At 35.6% G+C, this 16,501-nt stretch overlaps 1 protein-coding gene across 1 annotated transcript in view; it reads left to right on the forward strand.

Moving 5' to 3' along the window:
• The window catches only part of AMER3 (APC membrane recruitment protein 3), a 68,954-nt gene extending 52,786 nt beyond the window's left edge, over positions 1–16,168 (forward strand). The window contains exon 3 of the mRNA XM_074301688.1: positions 10,812–16,168. The gene's annotated coding sequence lies outside the window, so the exon portion shown is untranslated. The remainder of the gene's footprint in view (positions 1–10,811) is intronic.
• Positions 16,169–16,501: the final 333 nt, after the last annotated feature.

The following is a 16,501-nucleotide window of genomic DNA, read 5'->3' on the forward strand; positions in this document are numbered from 1 at the left end:
TTTATAGTTACAAAGAAATACCAGTTAATGATCTCTGAGGACATAAGAAGCCATTATGCATATTTAAAATAATCATTTCCTATTGCAAATTATACTCCTTAGTATAGTGGTATCTACACCTGTCATACAGGAAACAGGGATTTGATTCCCTTCCAGGGAGACAATAAACTGGGGCAGCTAGGTAGCCCAGTGATCGGAGTTTGGGGCCTAGAGTTAGGAAGACTCATCTTCATGAGTTTAAAGCTGGCCTCAGACATTTACTAGCTGTGTGACCCTGGCAAATCATTTAACCCTCAGCTTCCTCTTGCATAAAATGAGCTGGAGAAGGAAATGGAAAATCTCTTCAGTATCTTTGCCATGAAAAACCCAAAAATGGAACCTTGAAGAGTTGGACACAATTGAAATGACTCAACAACAAAACTGAAAACTAACATTATTCTCTTAAATGTTTTTTCTTTTTTTATAATAGAGCTGGCATGCAATTAGAAGCAAAGAAATTAATATGTAACCTGTAGTCCATGGCTTAAGTGATAGCTAACATTTATATAGTAATTACTATGTGTCAGATGCTGCTTTGTGCTCAACAATTATCTCATTTGATTCTCCCAACAACTCTGGAAGGTAGGTGTTATTACAGAGTAGGAAACTGAGGCGAACAGACTTGCCTAAAGTTAGCTAGTAAGAGTTCATATTTGGACTTTCAGGTCCAGCTCCCTCTTCATTGAACCACCTAGTTGCCCAAACTCTGGATTTTTATAATTGTTTCTATCTTGGTGTCTATCCCCCAATATTATTTTTTCTTATGGTTATTATGCTTAGAGGTTATTCTGATTGAATCTCCAAATATAACTTGTGGTTTCCCATCTGTAGATTAAAGGGTTCCCCAGATTCCCATATAGCATTCAAAGTCACAATGAATTCATTAGGTATAGAATAACTTTTATTCTATTCCAAAGAAAATACAGGCATACCTTGGAGATACTGTGGATTTGGTTCCACCACTGCAATAGAGCGAATGTTGCAAAAAAGCAAGTCACATGAATTTTTTTATTTCCCAGTGCAAATAAAAGTTGTGTTTACATTATTCGATAATATATTGTGTGCAATAGTATTATGAATGAAAATTATATATATAATCTAATTAAAGATATTTTATTGCTAAAAGATGATAACTGTTATCTGAGCCTTCAGTGAATCCTAGTCTTTTTACTTGCCTTAGTGTTGACAGCTGCTGACTAATTAGGATAGTGGTTGTTGAATTTTGGGGTTGCTGGGGGAATTTCTTATAATAAGACAACAATAAAGTTTGCTGCATAGATGATCTCTTCCTTTCACTTGAATACTTAAAGGCCATTGTATGGTTATTAACTGGCATGATTTTAATATTATTGTAACTCAGGGAATAGAGAGGTCTGCGGAAAGGGAGAGAGACAGGGGAACAGCCAGCGGGTACAGCAATCAGAAAACATACCACATTTATCATTTAAGTTCTCTATCTTATATAGGTATGGGTTGTGGTGCCTCAAAACAATTACAATAGTAACATCAAAGATCACTGATCTTAGATGACCATAATAGATATAATAAAAATGAAAAAGTTTAAAATATCACAAGAATGACCAAAATGTGACACAGAGATATGGTGTAAACACATGCTATTAGAAAAATGGCACCAATTGACTTGGTCATTGCAGGATCACAAACTTTCATTTTGTCAAAAAGCTACTATCTATAAACATAATAAAACAAAGCACAAGAAAACAAGGTGTGCCTATACAAAAAAAAAGAGACTTATAGAAACTCATAAATGAAATTTAGAAAACAAATAATGAACTCACAGTAACTCTTCTCCAGGTAGGGCTGGGGCACTGAACAGTGTCCTAATTTTCATGAAATCCTAAAGATTCAGATTGAGTACTACTCCACAGTTTAGATTTCCTTCAGAATAGAAATGAATTTGGAATTTCCTGAAAGGCATTCTAATTAGTACTTCTTTTATCCTTCAGAATTACTTAAAAGCATTAAGTTTAAGGCCTGAGAGCTTAGATTTGGTAGGAAAGGACACTTGGGGCTATTAGACAAGTATTCCTCTTCCCACTGGACCAAAACCATAAATAATTCGCCCTAGTAGCAGAGTGCAAAGTCTGGGTTCCTCCATATTGTGGTTTCAGTCTTTCTCTTTTTCTCTTCTTATTTTGGAGAGAAGAAGTAGGAAATGTGTGATCCCTTGGTCATTGGTAACATGGTCCCTGCTATCAAGGACCTTGTGGCACTAGTGAGGGATTGGGTAGAAGGAGCACAATATAGGAATTAGTTGGCCCTCAGGTCTGCTATTTACCAGTTATGCTTCAGTTTTCCTATAAGTAAAATGAAGGAGTTCATTTGGATGCTCTCCAAGGCCCTCTTCATCTCTCTAAAAGTCCTATGATTTTTTTTTTTTTTAACAGTTTACATTTCTAGATGTTTCTTGTTGTTTAGTTGTTTCAATCATATCTGACTTTTCAGGGGTATACTTGGCAAAGATACTGGAGTGGTTTGCTTTTTTTTTTTTCAAGCCCATTTTACAGATGAAAAAACTAAGGAAAACAGGGTTAAATGACTTGCCCAGGATCACACAGCTAGTTAAGGTTGACTTTAGGCCTGGATTCTATCTGCTGAACTACCTAGCTGCCCTCTTAAAAGTCCTGTGATCTTAAGGGAGACATAAATGAAAGGCTAATTGACAATGCAAAACAATGTAATAAAATCATCATACAGATTTAGTTAGGTGCTCAATAATCAAATAAATATGTGGTCTTCCTACTGCTGCTGTTGCCTTCAGTGTTGCTGGTACTAGTACACTCACATCTGCCCATTCCAGGTGCCTCTCCCCACTACTCCTTCATGAATATTCCACAGAGAATCTACCTAACATGCTAGGGGCCTGCTTTATTTTTTTCTTGACATTGTGAGGGCACAATGGAGTACTCAGGAAGTCTATTAGTTACCTTTGCTTTTGCCACATGAACAATTCATCTTTTAATTAAGTGTTATTCAGTCATTCAATTGTTTCTGACTCTTTGTGATCCTATAGACTACAGCATACCAGGCTCTTTTATCTTCCACTACCTTTTGAAGTCTGTCCAAATTCATATTTGTTGTTTCCAAAACACTATTTATAACATCCTCTGTCATCCTCTTCTTCTTTAGCCTGCAATCTTTCCCATCATCAGGATCTTTTCCAATGAGTTCTTGTTATGTGGCCAAAGTATTAAGCTTTGTCTTCATTTTCTGATCTTTCAGTGACTATTCTCAGTTAATTTCATTAAGTATTGGCTGATTTGTTCTGAAATTGTTGATATTTCTCCTGACAATCTTAATTCTGGTTTTTGATTCATCTAGCTTAACATTTTGCATGATTCTCTTGAAGATTCAGATTTTGCATCTAAGTTAAAGTGACAACATGTTGTACTCCCTTTCCAATTTTAAGCCAATCAATTGTTCCACGTTCTATTCTAACTGTTGCTTCTTGGCCTACATACAGGTTCTTCAGGAGACAAATAAGATGATCTGGTACTCCCATCTCTCTGGGGACTTGCTGCATTTTGTTGTGATTCACATAATCAGAGGTATTAATGTGGTCAATGAAGCAGTAGGTGGTTTTTTGTTGGTTTTTTTTTTTTTTTTGGTAGAGCTCTTTTGCTTTCTTCATGATACACTGAATGTTGACAATTTGGTCTCTAGTTCTTCTGCCTCTGAAAACCCGCCTGCTCTTCTGGTAATTATTGATTCATACATTGCTGAAGTCTAGCTTTCAGAATCTTAAATATTTAACTTGCTGGTGTGTGAAATGAGGACAACTATTTGGTAATTTAAACATTTTCTGGTGTTGTCCTTCTTTAGGATTGGAATATACATTGATCTTTTCCAATCCAATGGCCACTGTTGAATTTTCCAAATTTGCTATCACATTGAATGCAGCATTTTAACAGCATCTTCTTTTAAGACTTTAAGTAGCTCAGCTACAATTGCATCACTTCCACTAGCCTTATTGTTAGCAATGCTTTTTAAAGCTCATTTGACTTCAGCAGGATATCTGGCTCTATTTTAGTAACCACACCATTGTGGTTATTGGTGATGTTAAGATCTCTTGTGTAATTCTTCTGTCTATTCTTGCCACCTCTTCTTAATATCTTTTACTTTTGCTAAGTACCTACCATTTTGTTTCTTATCATGCCCATTTTGCATGAACTATTCCCTTAATATCTCTAATTTTCTTGAAGATATTTCTTCTCTTTCCCATTTTATTGGTTTTTTCTATTTCTTTGCATTGCATTCTGGGTCCTTAGTTGTTTAGGTAGAAATGACTCCTCAAAATTCTATTTTTGTATTCATCTTCCCATATGTTTTCTTAAGTCCAGACATTTTGGCTTTTGACTGGTTCTTGAAATACAGTACCTAACAGAGTGCTAAGCATGTAGTTTCTGATCAACAATTAAATGATAGATTGTTAGACCATGATTTTGGGGGGGGAATTATCCAGACTATTAGACCCTGAGAGGGATGAGCCAAAATTGTTTGCCAAAGTTGACTCCTGGCACTGTTGGCAAGAAGGTTCAGAGGAATCATGGGAAAAACAGAGTACCTTTTTAGAATGAGATTGAATGATTAAATTGATTTTGTCAGAAATAGAGGAGAGATCCAATATGAAATGGAGAAGGCAGTCATTTTGTGCCCCAGACAATTGAAGTTTTTGTGGGGTCATTCAGGAAAGTTCATTAATGAAAGGAATCTTTCTGTCTTTCAATTGGAATGTATTTGGGGTTTGCTGAGGCCCAAAATGTCAACATCTAGTAGCCAAACTGCTGAAGAGCCTCTTTTTATTACGCCAGTCCTCAAACAATGTATAGGAATCTTTCCAGCTTAGTAGACTCAGCCAGGACTTGCACTCTGCTATTTGAGGGGATCAGATGAAATTAATGATTTCAGCTCAGTCTGGAGGGAATGATGGTAGAAAGTGCTGAGGAAGGTCTAGTCTTAAATTATATATTGAGAACTGAAAAAGATCATGAGATGATTAAATTTACCTTTTTCATTTTACAGATGAGGAACTGTGACTTGTAGGAGATTGTAGTAGGAAGGTAGTAAGGTAGAGCTGAGATATGAACTCAAATCCTCTGACTTGAAATCTATTGCTTTTGCTTTCAAATCAATTATTAGAGACCCCAAGGACCAGCTCATATTTTTTGATGGTGATTATATATTCCAGGCCTCACCAATTTCCTATTTCCTACATGATTCAAGGTTTACAAGGTACTTTCTTCACTACATCTCATAGATAGGTAGTACAAGTGTTTTTGTAGTACGAGTGTTTTGCAAAGACACTAATATTCAGAGATATAGTAAGGGTAATAATGCTAGAAATGAGGATGATAATGATAATTAAGGACTACAAAGTGCCTTCCCTACAATATCCTTATAAGGATGGTATTACACGTTTCAACATCACATTTTATAGATGAAACTCAGGCCCAGAGAGTTTAAGTGGCCCATCTAGGTTCACAATATCTAAGCCAGAATTGGAACCTAGATTTCCTATTTTTAATGCCAGTACTCTTTCTACTGTATACTGTTTCCTTTAGACTTCTGGAATAATACACTTAAATAATTCTATCTTATGCTGGTTTTACACTATCTTAGGACTTCTTGATAGAAAATGAAAAATTTTACACTTTGCCAACTCTTTATCTATCGATCCACATACATGAACACACACATGCGTGCATATAAAACATGTATGACCTAATATGTATCTTTCATATATAGATACACATACATAATACATACATACATACACACACACACACACACACACATATATATATATAAGTTCACAAAGTAGACTACATTCTTTTAGTTTAATTCAGAAGTTGGATTCTGTCTGGAGATGGTTTTATCTTTTCCTTCTGAAAAAAAAGGAAAAAGAAAAACAACTTAGAGAAGAATCTTCTAACATCATAAAATATGATAAACAGAAATGGAATTATACAGAAATTAACCAAAAAACCCTTAAAGATACAAGCTAAAAATTGTTAAATTCAGTCTAAATAACTGTTTTTTTGTTTTAAATTCCAAATGCATTTTAGTTTGGAGCTCTTGTTTCAATATGCTCTGGGCCAATAGACACCATATTTTACTCCAGAGCCTTTGTTTTTTCTAGTCTGACTGATTCTAGAGTTAACAACATTTTTTCATGATCCTTAATCCTTAGCAAATTACTGAAACAGAGTGGGGGAGGGGGCGAGGAAGCTCATGGGTGTAGGATCTGGTGATTTACAACTCTCTTACTGAAAGATTAGCTAAGGGAGTTCTAGCAAGTGTGTGTGGGAGGTCTAGGGGGCTGGCTTATTGCCTTCCATACTTTCCTAGTGATCTTTCTGCAGACACTTTGGTTTATCTCTTCCAAGACACCACACAACTGCCCTGTTACTTAGGCACCTCTCTTCTTTTCTAGGTCTTTTCCATTCTTTAATATTCTATTTTCACTTTGAAAAGAAAACAACCAGTCCAACACAAATAGCAACCAGAAACAAACAAAAAATCAACTTGTTTGTTTTTAGTTTGGTTTTTTCTGCTATCCAAGGAGAATGACAATTTTAATCAATCACAAGCATTTATTAAATATTCACTGTGTACTAGGTGCTGGAAATAGTGAAAAATGAGATTGTTTTTGCCCTAAAGAAAGTTACATTCTATAAGGGGAGATGACATGTACAAAATAAATACAAGGCAAGAAAAATCAGATCAAAAAGGAAAAAAAAACACAAGAGAAAGAAAAAAGTATCAAGCAAACAAGCAACAGCAACAACAAAAAGAAGTTGGTGAAAATACTATGCTTTGATCCACATTCTGTCTCCATAGTTCTCTCTCTGGATTTTTCTCTTTCACTTTCCATCACAAGTCTATTGTTGCTGTTGTTGTTGGTCCATTGTTCTGGAAGAGGAGCATGACATCAGGAAGATGATGTCATGATGTGCAAGTGAATTGGATTTAAGTGAGAGGGGGCTGTGTAAGGTCACCTGCCTCATTTTCCGCTCCAGAGCCATCTGGGTCCAGTGGCCAGATATAAAGCAGGATGACTGAAGATGGCCCTGGGTGCAATGGGAGACCATGACCTTTTTAAGTTAAAGTCTTCAGCAGGTCTCAGTCTGACTGAGACTAGTCCCATTAGTGATTAAGGATAGGTAGCAATTGAAGCAAAGAATCTCCTCTTCCACCTAGTCCAAAAAAGATCTATATAAATAAATAAATGAATAACGAATCTGAGAGGGGAAGACCCTCAGGGTTTCTGGCCAAAGCAGAAATGATTGTTATTTACCTCCAATCTGAGTCTATCAGAAGCCAGACAATGACCAAATGGGGTTTGGCCTAGGAAGCATTAGTGGTCAATTAGAATCAGATTGATTTTGGTTTAAGGCCTTAAGGTCCTTAAGAAAGAAGTCTATCCAGTAAACTGCAAGATATCTTGGGAAGGTTCAGAGGTACAAAAGAGAAAAGATGTTTTTAAGAGCATCTATGTGGCCAGAGAGGGGAAAGGAGGGAAACAGGGAAGGAAGGTAGGAAGGAAAGAAGAGAGGGAGGAAAGAAGAAAAGGAGAGAAGGAGGGAAGAATGGAAGGAAGGACCACAACCCTAAAGATAAAGACCAGAGGATTTGGGAATTTAAAGAAAAATTAGAGATCATCTAGTCCAATCTATTTGTTTTATAAAATAAGAAACTGAGTCTTGCCTAATATCACACAAGAAGTACCTGCAGAATGGGATTTGAAGCGAGGTCCTCTGACTCCAAATCCAAATCCATAGTTCTTTGTACTATGCTTGGTAATCTCCTCAATAAGAAATCACATTTCCATCCCACTTCCAGATTTATGAAATGCATTTCTTACAACAAGGACAGCTAGTTAGAGTACTAAGCTTGAAATCAGAAAGGCCTGAATTCAAAATCTGACTTCAGACACTTATTAGCTGTGTGAAGCCTGGGCAAATCACTTCAGCTCTGCTTGCCTTAATTTAGAATGAGGACAGAATAAAGCCATCTTTATATTATTTAGCCATTCTGGAGAACATGAAGACTCCTATGTAGGAACAACTCCCTTTAAAACTTAATTGATTTATAAGAATAGGCTTTCCATTGATTAGCTGGGACAAGACAGGTGTCAGCTTTCACAATAACCTAGTTTGTTGACATTCTCTAAGCTTGGGCTTTATTAAACTTCCTTTTGGGTTATTGATTAACCCTGGCACCAGTCATTTAGTACAGCTGCAAGTACGATGAGACGACTCTCAGTATCCTATTTTAAAGGATCATCCAATGCCTAAAATCAGGATTTGAAGAAAGATCAAACTTTCAGGGATGACTTGAAAACCTTACAACAGGAACAGCGAGATAGAGTGCTGGGCCTGGATTCAAAAGACCTGAGGGAAAAATCTGATCTCAAGACACTTATTAGTTATGTGATCCTGAGCAAATCACTTATCTTCTGCATGCTTCAATTTAGAATGAGGGAGGCAGCTAGATAGTGAAGTCAGTAGAGTGCGGGTCCTGAAGTCAGGAGGACCCGAGTTCAAATCAGGTCTCAGACACCTAACACTTATTAGCTGTGTGACCCTGGGCAAGTCACTTAGCCTCAACTGCCTCACCAAAAATAAACAAATAAATAAAATGAGGATAAAACATAAAGCCATCTCTATTTTATACAGCCATTCTGGAGAACATGAAGACTCCTGTGTAGGTCTTATTCTGCTAGAGCCACCCACAGTTTATCCTAAAATCTTTTAAGGATATATGTATGTATATTTGGAGAGAGTAAAAAAATGAACAGGATTTTAGAAGTTGGGCCAATAGCTACTCATCCTCCCACTAGATATACTTAATAAGCATGACAAAGACCTTACATGAAATTATTTTTATTTATTACAAAAACAATTTTTAAAATTACCTTGCAATGTGGCTCTTTTCAACAATGAGGTGACTCAGGCAAATTCCAATAGACTTGTGATGGAGAAAGATATCTACATCCAGAGGGAGGACTGTGGGATCTGAAATATTTTCACCTTTTTTTTGTTGTTGTTTGCATGCTTTTTTTCCTTTCTCATTCTTTTTCCTTTTTGATCTGATTTTTCTTATGCAGCATGATAAATGTGAAATTATGTTCAGAAAAAAGAAGAATTGCATGTTTAACCCATATTGGATTACTTGATGCCTAGGGAATGAGGGATGGAGTAAAGAGGGAGAAAAAATTGGAACACAAGGTTTTCCAAGAGTGAATGTTGGAAACGATCTTTGCATATATTTTGAAAATAAAAGGCTATATAAATATTATTATAATGGTCTGCAGAATATTGCATATTAAAACAATGATATCAGCATGGTCAAGTGGATAGAGAGGGCTGCCTTCAGAGTTGGGAAGATGGGTTCAGATTTTGCCTCTGACATTTACTGACTATATCACCTTGTGTATATCTATTAACTTCTTTGTGCCTCTGGCAACTGAATCTCTGAGACTCTTAAGTGGCACAGAAAGTGTTGTTGTGTATAGGTAGAGGAAATTCTGCAGTAGATCTCCTTACACATTTAAGTCATTTAAAAAAAATAGGATAACTTGCAAGTAGGATTGTTTTCATCTGTACTCCATAAAAAGATGAATAGAATAAGATTCATAATAACATAAGAATAATAGCTGTATTTCACATTTGCATGTCAGTCTATCTTTGATAAAGCCATTTCATTTCTATTATTTTCCTTGATCTTCTCCTTGAGGAGAGTCATTCAAGGTCAGTAAGAAAAGGATGATTATTTCCATGTTATTGATTTGGGAACTAAGGCTGAAAAAGTATAGAATGTTAGAACTGGAAGCCGCCATAGAGATCATTTAGTCCAACTCTCTCATTCATTTTGCAGAGAAGATTAAATGACTTATTCCACGTCTCTCAGATAATAGGTGGTGGAGACAAAATTCAAAATCAGATCTGATTCACAGGTTAGGAGAGTACATTCCGTTAGTCTGGAGGCAGGATGGCTTTTTGGCAGTAAAGCTGAGCAATGTGACATATAGCAGCAGAGGTTAGTTTTAAGATTCTGTGATGTAATGATTCTGAATTATATTAATTCCTCCACATTGCTGAATTCTCATTTTTTTCCTTAGCTTCCTCCATAATTTAAAAGGAACTGAATAAGAATGTGCATATTATATAGCAAATACTTGTATAAATATACATATTTGTATGCATAGATAATATACATAAATGCCCAAATGGGATTTTTCTTTCTTTCTTTTTTTTAAACAAGAAATGAATTATTTTATGGGAACACAATTGACCTTTTTGGTGGTTTCTATTCAAATGTTGAGATAACTAGCTAAGAAGAAGCACTTCTCCTGATATGTGCTATATTTTCTGCTTCTGTGCATATCTTTCAATAAGTTTATGTTCAGAACTTTTTTAGTTTAATTTTGTTTATTTTATTCTCCTTGCTTTGACCATGTACTCTCCTGTGGTTCTTTGTCCTCAATTAATGTTATGTGACTAAAATAGGAACTTTATTTTTGGAAATATGTAACTTTTTCGGAGATCAGGAGGGATTTATGTGGCAGTTATTTTTACTGCAAAAATTACTAGAAAATATAATTTGTAAGAAAATTTCATTTTTATCTTCATGTAAAGTTAAAGATACATTATATAGAGCAAGAAATTCTTAAAAATCAAATCTTTACTAAAATCTGTTGAAAATTAAAAATGCATATTTGTCATTTTTTTCTTCTGTTTATGTTTCAGGAATAGCATCAAGGAATTGGCATGGAAATCATTCTGACTCCTCAACTGGGGCTCTATCCAAAGTTGTCGTGCCTACACTAGAGTGGATCCAACATCAAACACAACAAATCTTCCTTTCCCAGCCACAAAGAAGCAGAATATGCATCTGTGAATTCAAATTCTGCAGCTACCCCTGATGAATAAGTCCAGGGACATCAGATCAGGTCTTCTCAAAACCTGTGCAGCCATGAGTCCAGAAGGCTCATGGCCAGGTTCAGAAATTGACTTTGATATCTATGGAGGTTTTACAATCAATTGTCCTGTTTGGGAATTAGCTGTCCTCCGGTTGTTTGGTTACAATGCAGACTCACAGTCATATAAAAATGTCATTTTTGTTGAAAATTGTAAATATAGGGCAGGTAAGCACTGCTGTTTTTAATGAATATGTCAGCCAATCTATTCCCCCCCTTTGGATTCTGTATATCTTGTATATTTCCACTGAAAGTCTACATGCGACTTGTTTGAAGCTGATATGATGAATAGCATTTTGATAACAGTTCTTTTTTGGTTTGATTTTGTAATAGAGATAGTATTTGTATGTTGTTTACCTCCTGATCCTTGACCCCAAACTCCTAATTCTTTGGAAATATGTAGTGGAAATGTAGAAACAAAACCAAACAGTTTTTACCAGCATCTTGGGGAGAAGATCATCTACCATGTTTTCATTTACAGAGTAAAACACATTGCAAAGGAAAAAATATATAAGATAATGTCCAGGCTTCTTATTGTATACATATTTGCTTATTTCAAGTATTGCTTGAAATGTTCAAGTTGTAAGAAGTGACTTACAAATCTGTTTGGGCCATACGATCACTGCTCAGTGACCAACTGTTGCAAACTGAGGACAGCTTACCTAAATTGTACATACAGTGCCTAGGAGGAAATAGCCTCTGAAATGCAAGTCTTGCATATCAAATCTGTGACAGTGACAAGTTATCAGAATTCTCTGTAGTAATGAAATTTCATCTAGGATAGTAGCCAAAGTTTGGAATATTACCATCCAATACAATTTCTGAATATCTATAAAAATATAGAGGCAATGGAGTCAAGAGAAATAGTTGTCTGATCTATTGCTGGGGCATATCTTCTCCTTCTAATTCTTCTCTCTCTTCTTTTTCTCTTCTCCCAACTCCAGAAAACTTTTTACTCTTTGAAGCTGACCTCAACCAGGTAGATATTTGACACCAAAAAATCAGCCAGTCAGTCCACAAGCATATTTATTAAGCATTTACTATTTGCCAGGCATTATGAAAAGCTCAGGGTATACAAAGAAAGATAGAAGCAGTGAATGAATTTGTTTAACTCTTGTCAAGGACTGCATGCTCCCCAAATGTGAGTTCTAGCTTATAAGCCTAAATGAATCTCCATTTGATAGTATTGAGTGGGAGAAGATTTCTTTTTGGTTCAGCAAGCATAAGGAGGAGAAGAATCCTACTATTCCTTGTTCAATTTCCCTATCCTTCAAATAAGACTTTTATAAAATGAGAGATTTAGACTAGAAAATATCTAAGGTCTCTTTTATCTCTAAGTCCAATTATCTTATGACCCTTTGTAAGAAACTATAGGAAGGATAAAATTTCAATACAAATGAAGCAGTTGTTGCTGAAGGAGTGTGAGTCAGTTGGAAAAATATACAATTGAGCTATAGAGAGGATCCAAAAATAGGGAAGAAAACTTGTGATATGAGGGGCTTTTTGGTTTGTGGGTGCCTCTATAGGCAGGCCCAGGATGGCTGTCAGAATTCAATTTTGAATAGAGAGGCTCTTTTCACATAGTAATCTTATCCAAGTGAAGGATCATTCTATCACTCTGCTGGTGACTGAGGCTCAGTATAAAAAAGACTCCAGAGGATCAATTTGGCTAAAATTTGAAATGAAAATGGTTCTGGAGTGGCTTTAGCCAGGTGAGTGTTATCATGGCCTTATACCATGACTTGAACAGCCCCTTGTTTTTTGTAGTTTAAGTTCTTGGAAGTGATTCGTAATTTAAAAGGGAGTTTTTAAATATGCAAAATCTTTGCATGTCTGAACCTGAGACTACCCCATTCAACAGAGCCTATTACAAGTATCTTTCATTTAGCCAAATAATACCCAAGGAAATCCAACAAGCTTTGGCCATCCTGGTAGTATTGTTGGGTAGAGTATGAGGTTAGATTAGAAGCAGATGAAATCAAAAGGCAAATTGATTTCTTTCATGAGCTCTGTGTTTTTAAAGGCATATGATCTGATTTTCTCCTTAGCATCCTAGATGACAATTAAATAAAATGGGTTAAGAAAGCTTGGTCTTTCTTCTGACTGCACACCAAAAATGATCTCTTTTTGGATTTGACTGACTCAGATGATTCTGCATGGAATAATCTAAACTCAGACTGGGATGCATCGAGAATAAGCCTCTGTTGAAGAAAAGGATTGCTTTATTCTAATGATGACATGAAAAAGTCTAGCTTTGGAAAGAGTACATTGGAAATGTTCAGTCCAGGGAAGCCCTTCTGTTGGCCCCTTGGGGACTCTTCAGTCCCAGTGCATTAACATTACTTACAAAACATGCATGGGAGGATGTAAATGAGAAATGTGTATATACAGTTTCTTTGTGTCCTCTTAAAGAATTTGTTGGTTATGACGTTATTTATTAAACCCCAACAGTGCACACCTATTTGCATGCATAGAAGTAAAAACAGTACAACTCATAAAATGATCCCTTATTTGAAGTATATAAACACTGCCAGAACCTTTAGCTGTCTTCTGCTTGGTTCTTGTCTAAAGGCAGGAACTGCATGTCTTCCAATTCTGTCTCTAATATTGTATTCACCCCCAGACATGATGGACACTGATGCATGTTCTAGGAATGCTGGGTAAGTGTGATGTGGTGACTTAGGGTCATTTGTAATAGATTTTCATTAACAAGACATCAGTATCAAATACCCTTGGGGAATGGACATGTTTTGCTTTTGCTTGCAAGTGTTTTCAAAGTTATGTGATTAAATATAAAAGTGATTTGTAGCTGCCATGGTTCTTGGGAAAATGGAAAATCAAGTGCTTTTTTATTGTTTGAAAAGGCAGTTTAATGTAGTAGACAGAAAATATTGTATCTGGAGTTAAAGGACTGAGAATTGAGTTTTGTTTTACACCTACTAGCTCTGTGACTATGGGCAAGATGTTTGACTTCTGATCTCAGTTTCTTCCACTATAAAATTTGGATAATAATAATTTATATTTTGTACCTTTCTGTACTATTGTGAACTACATAAGAGTGAGCTGTTATTATTTATCCCCTTGACTCTCGGTCGTACTGTGTGGAGGCATTTTCAATGACAGTGTTATTGGAGAGAGGACTAATAGCTGATTTGTGTATTAGCTTTGCTGTGGCAGGTTCTTTTCTGAGCATAATTAGTATATTTCAAGAGTAAATGTTTTAAAGGAAAAAAAGGTTTTACAAAAGGAAGGTGAGGTGAGTTAGAATCTGAATTAGGGTGATGCCTTCCTTCTCATATTCACCCAATAAAACTCAAATGCTCTCAGAGGTGCATGTGGAATTAAATGAATCAGCATTAAAGTAGAGGAAATGATTTCTAGACTTAAGTCTCCCTTCTGTGATGCCTCCAAAAGCTGCCCTTAAGTTTGTACCCCCAAATGACTAACCACTTGATAGAATGTATTTGGCAAGATAGTGATGGTGGCTGTGATTGTTAGGATTCTGATGTTCCTTGTTTAACCTCCCTGTACCATAGATAAGCCCAGGAAGAAAGCAAATATATTGAATCAGTGTTGTTTTACACATACACCTCTTGTACCTTTGCAGCCACCATTTTTTCAAGAGATGTGAGGAAGGGAAGAAGCTCAGTAAAAATGAAATATCCCATTGCTGGGAAAGGTGAGTTTTTCTGAGTGTAGTTAGAATATTTCAAGGGTGTGTTGCCCTTTTCTAATACATTTATCATATATTATATTTATCTATCTATGTATGTATTTTACTATCCTATTGGATTATAAACTCCATAAAGTCAGTGTGTTTTATCTAAAATTTAACTTTATTTCTCTTACCCCTGGCATCTAGTGCAGTCTTATGTACACAATAGGTGCTTAAAAAGTATTTGTTGAATTGAGTTAATTTCATCACTATGCTATCCAAAGCTGGGTAATAATGAATCAAGTCATAAGGGTTTTCTCTGAATTATGCTCTTGCTGCTGTGGAGAGTGAAAAGACTTAAAAATGAAAATGAAAGCTTAATTAATAATGATGATGATGACCACAAAAATGATTTTAGACCCCTTTTTAATAGGCACTTTAGGGTTTACAAAGCCCTTTTCTTTATACCTGCCTATGAGGCAGAGTATAATTCTGTAGAAGTTAATAAAACCCAAGTTATCTTTTCTTCAGGTGTAGTTCGTTTATTCCTTCACTCAACATATATTGAATGAAAGATGTGCAAGATTCTATTCTTGGTGCTAGTGAGGATACAAAGATATATAAGAACCCATTCCTCTTTCCTCAAGGAATTTACATCCTAGTAGTTTATCATGTAGGACTTTTGACTCAAGAGGGAAGGGGCAGTGTGATGTAGTAGAAAGAACATGTGACTTGGAGTAAGAAGACTGGGTCCTTGCTCAGCCTTGTATTAGCTAAAGAATCTTAAATAAATCATTGCACAGAATCACTGAGGTGGAAAGTAATTCATTTTATAAATACAAGCTATTATTATTTACTCCCTTGAATTTTAATCATTGAATGGTGTGAAAAGCTTTTTTTTAAATGATTTAATATTAATGATTGGACTAATAATATCTGCTACATAAATTAACTATGTATAGCTGGACTTTTTCTGAATATAGTTGGTACATTTCAAAGGTAAAGTGTTTGTAGAAGGAAAAAGTAGAGAATGTAAAGGAAGGAGAATCAAGGATCACAAGAGGGACTATTTAGTCCTACTTGTATCTGAGAAACATTTCTTTCTACCATACATTTCAAATGGTCATAGATTCTTTGCTTCAAAGCATCATGTAAATGATAAAAGGCCTTCTACATTTGCATAGCTCTAATTATTAGAATTTTTTTCCTTTCACTTCTCTGGACCTCAGTTTCCTTATTTGTTAAGTAAGATGATTAGACTATATAGTCTAAGTCCTTTCCAACCCAACTAATGTATGATTCTGTAACCTGACTGATGTTATTTCTCATACTGATGTATTTAAAAGCAATATTGTATCCACTGAAAGTCCTAAAAACACTCTATAAAATATTTGAGTCAACCAGCAATAAAGAAAACCAGTTTCATTAAATATTGTTTTTGAAGGAAAAAAATAAATGCAGCCTTATGTTGATGCCTTTGGTGAATTCTTGCTTTTATGATTGGCTATGATAACTGTGTTTATCCTAAGTGTGGGGATATCCTAAGGTATTACAGAATGGAGATGTTTACCTTTGTGCAAACTCATCTGGAAGAAAAGGTTATTCTTTCCAATAATGCAATCACCTCTGAGGAAGGAATCCCTCAATACACATAATGGAGTTTTTCAAGAAAGGAGCCATGGAGTAATGAACAGTGTTGGAATCAGACAGACTTGGGTTTAAGACTTTCATCGTGTTATCCTGTGTTATCATGAATAAGTCACTTAATTTCAGTGTCACAGACAACTGTGGCTCCAAGTTAGAGA

This window comes from Sminthopsis crassicaudata, chromosome 3 (genome assembly GCF_048593235.1).
Source record: "Sminthopsis crassicaudata isolate SCR6 chromosome 3, ASM4859323v1, whole genome shotgun sequence".
In the NCBI taxonomy this organism is placed as follows: domain Eukaryota; kingdom Metazoa; phylum Chordata; class Mammalia; order Dasyuromorphia; family Dasyuridae; genus Sminthopsis; species Sminthopsis crassicaudata.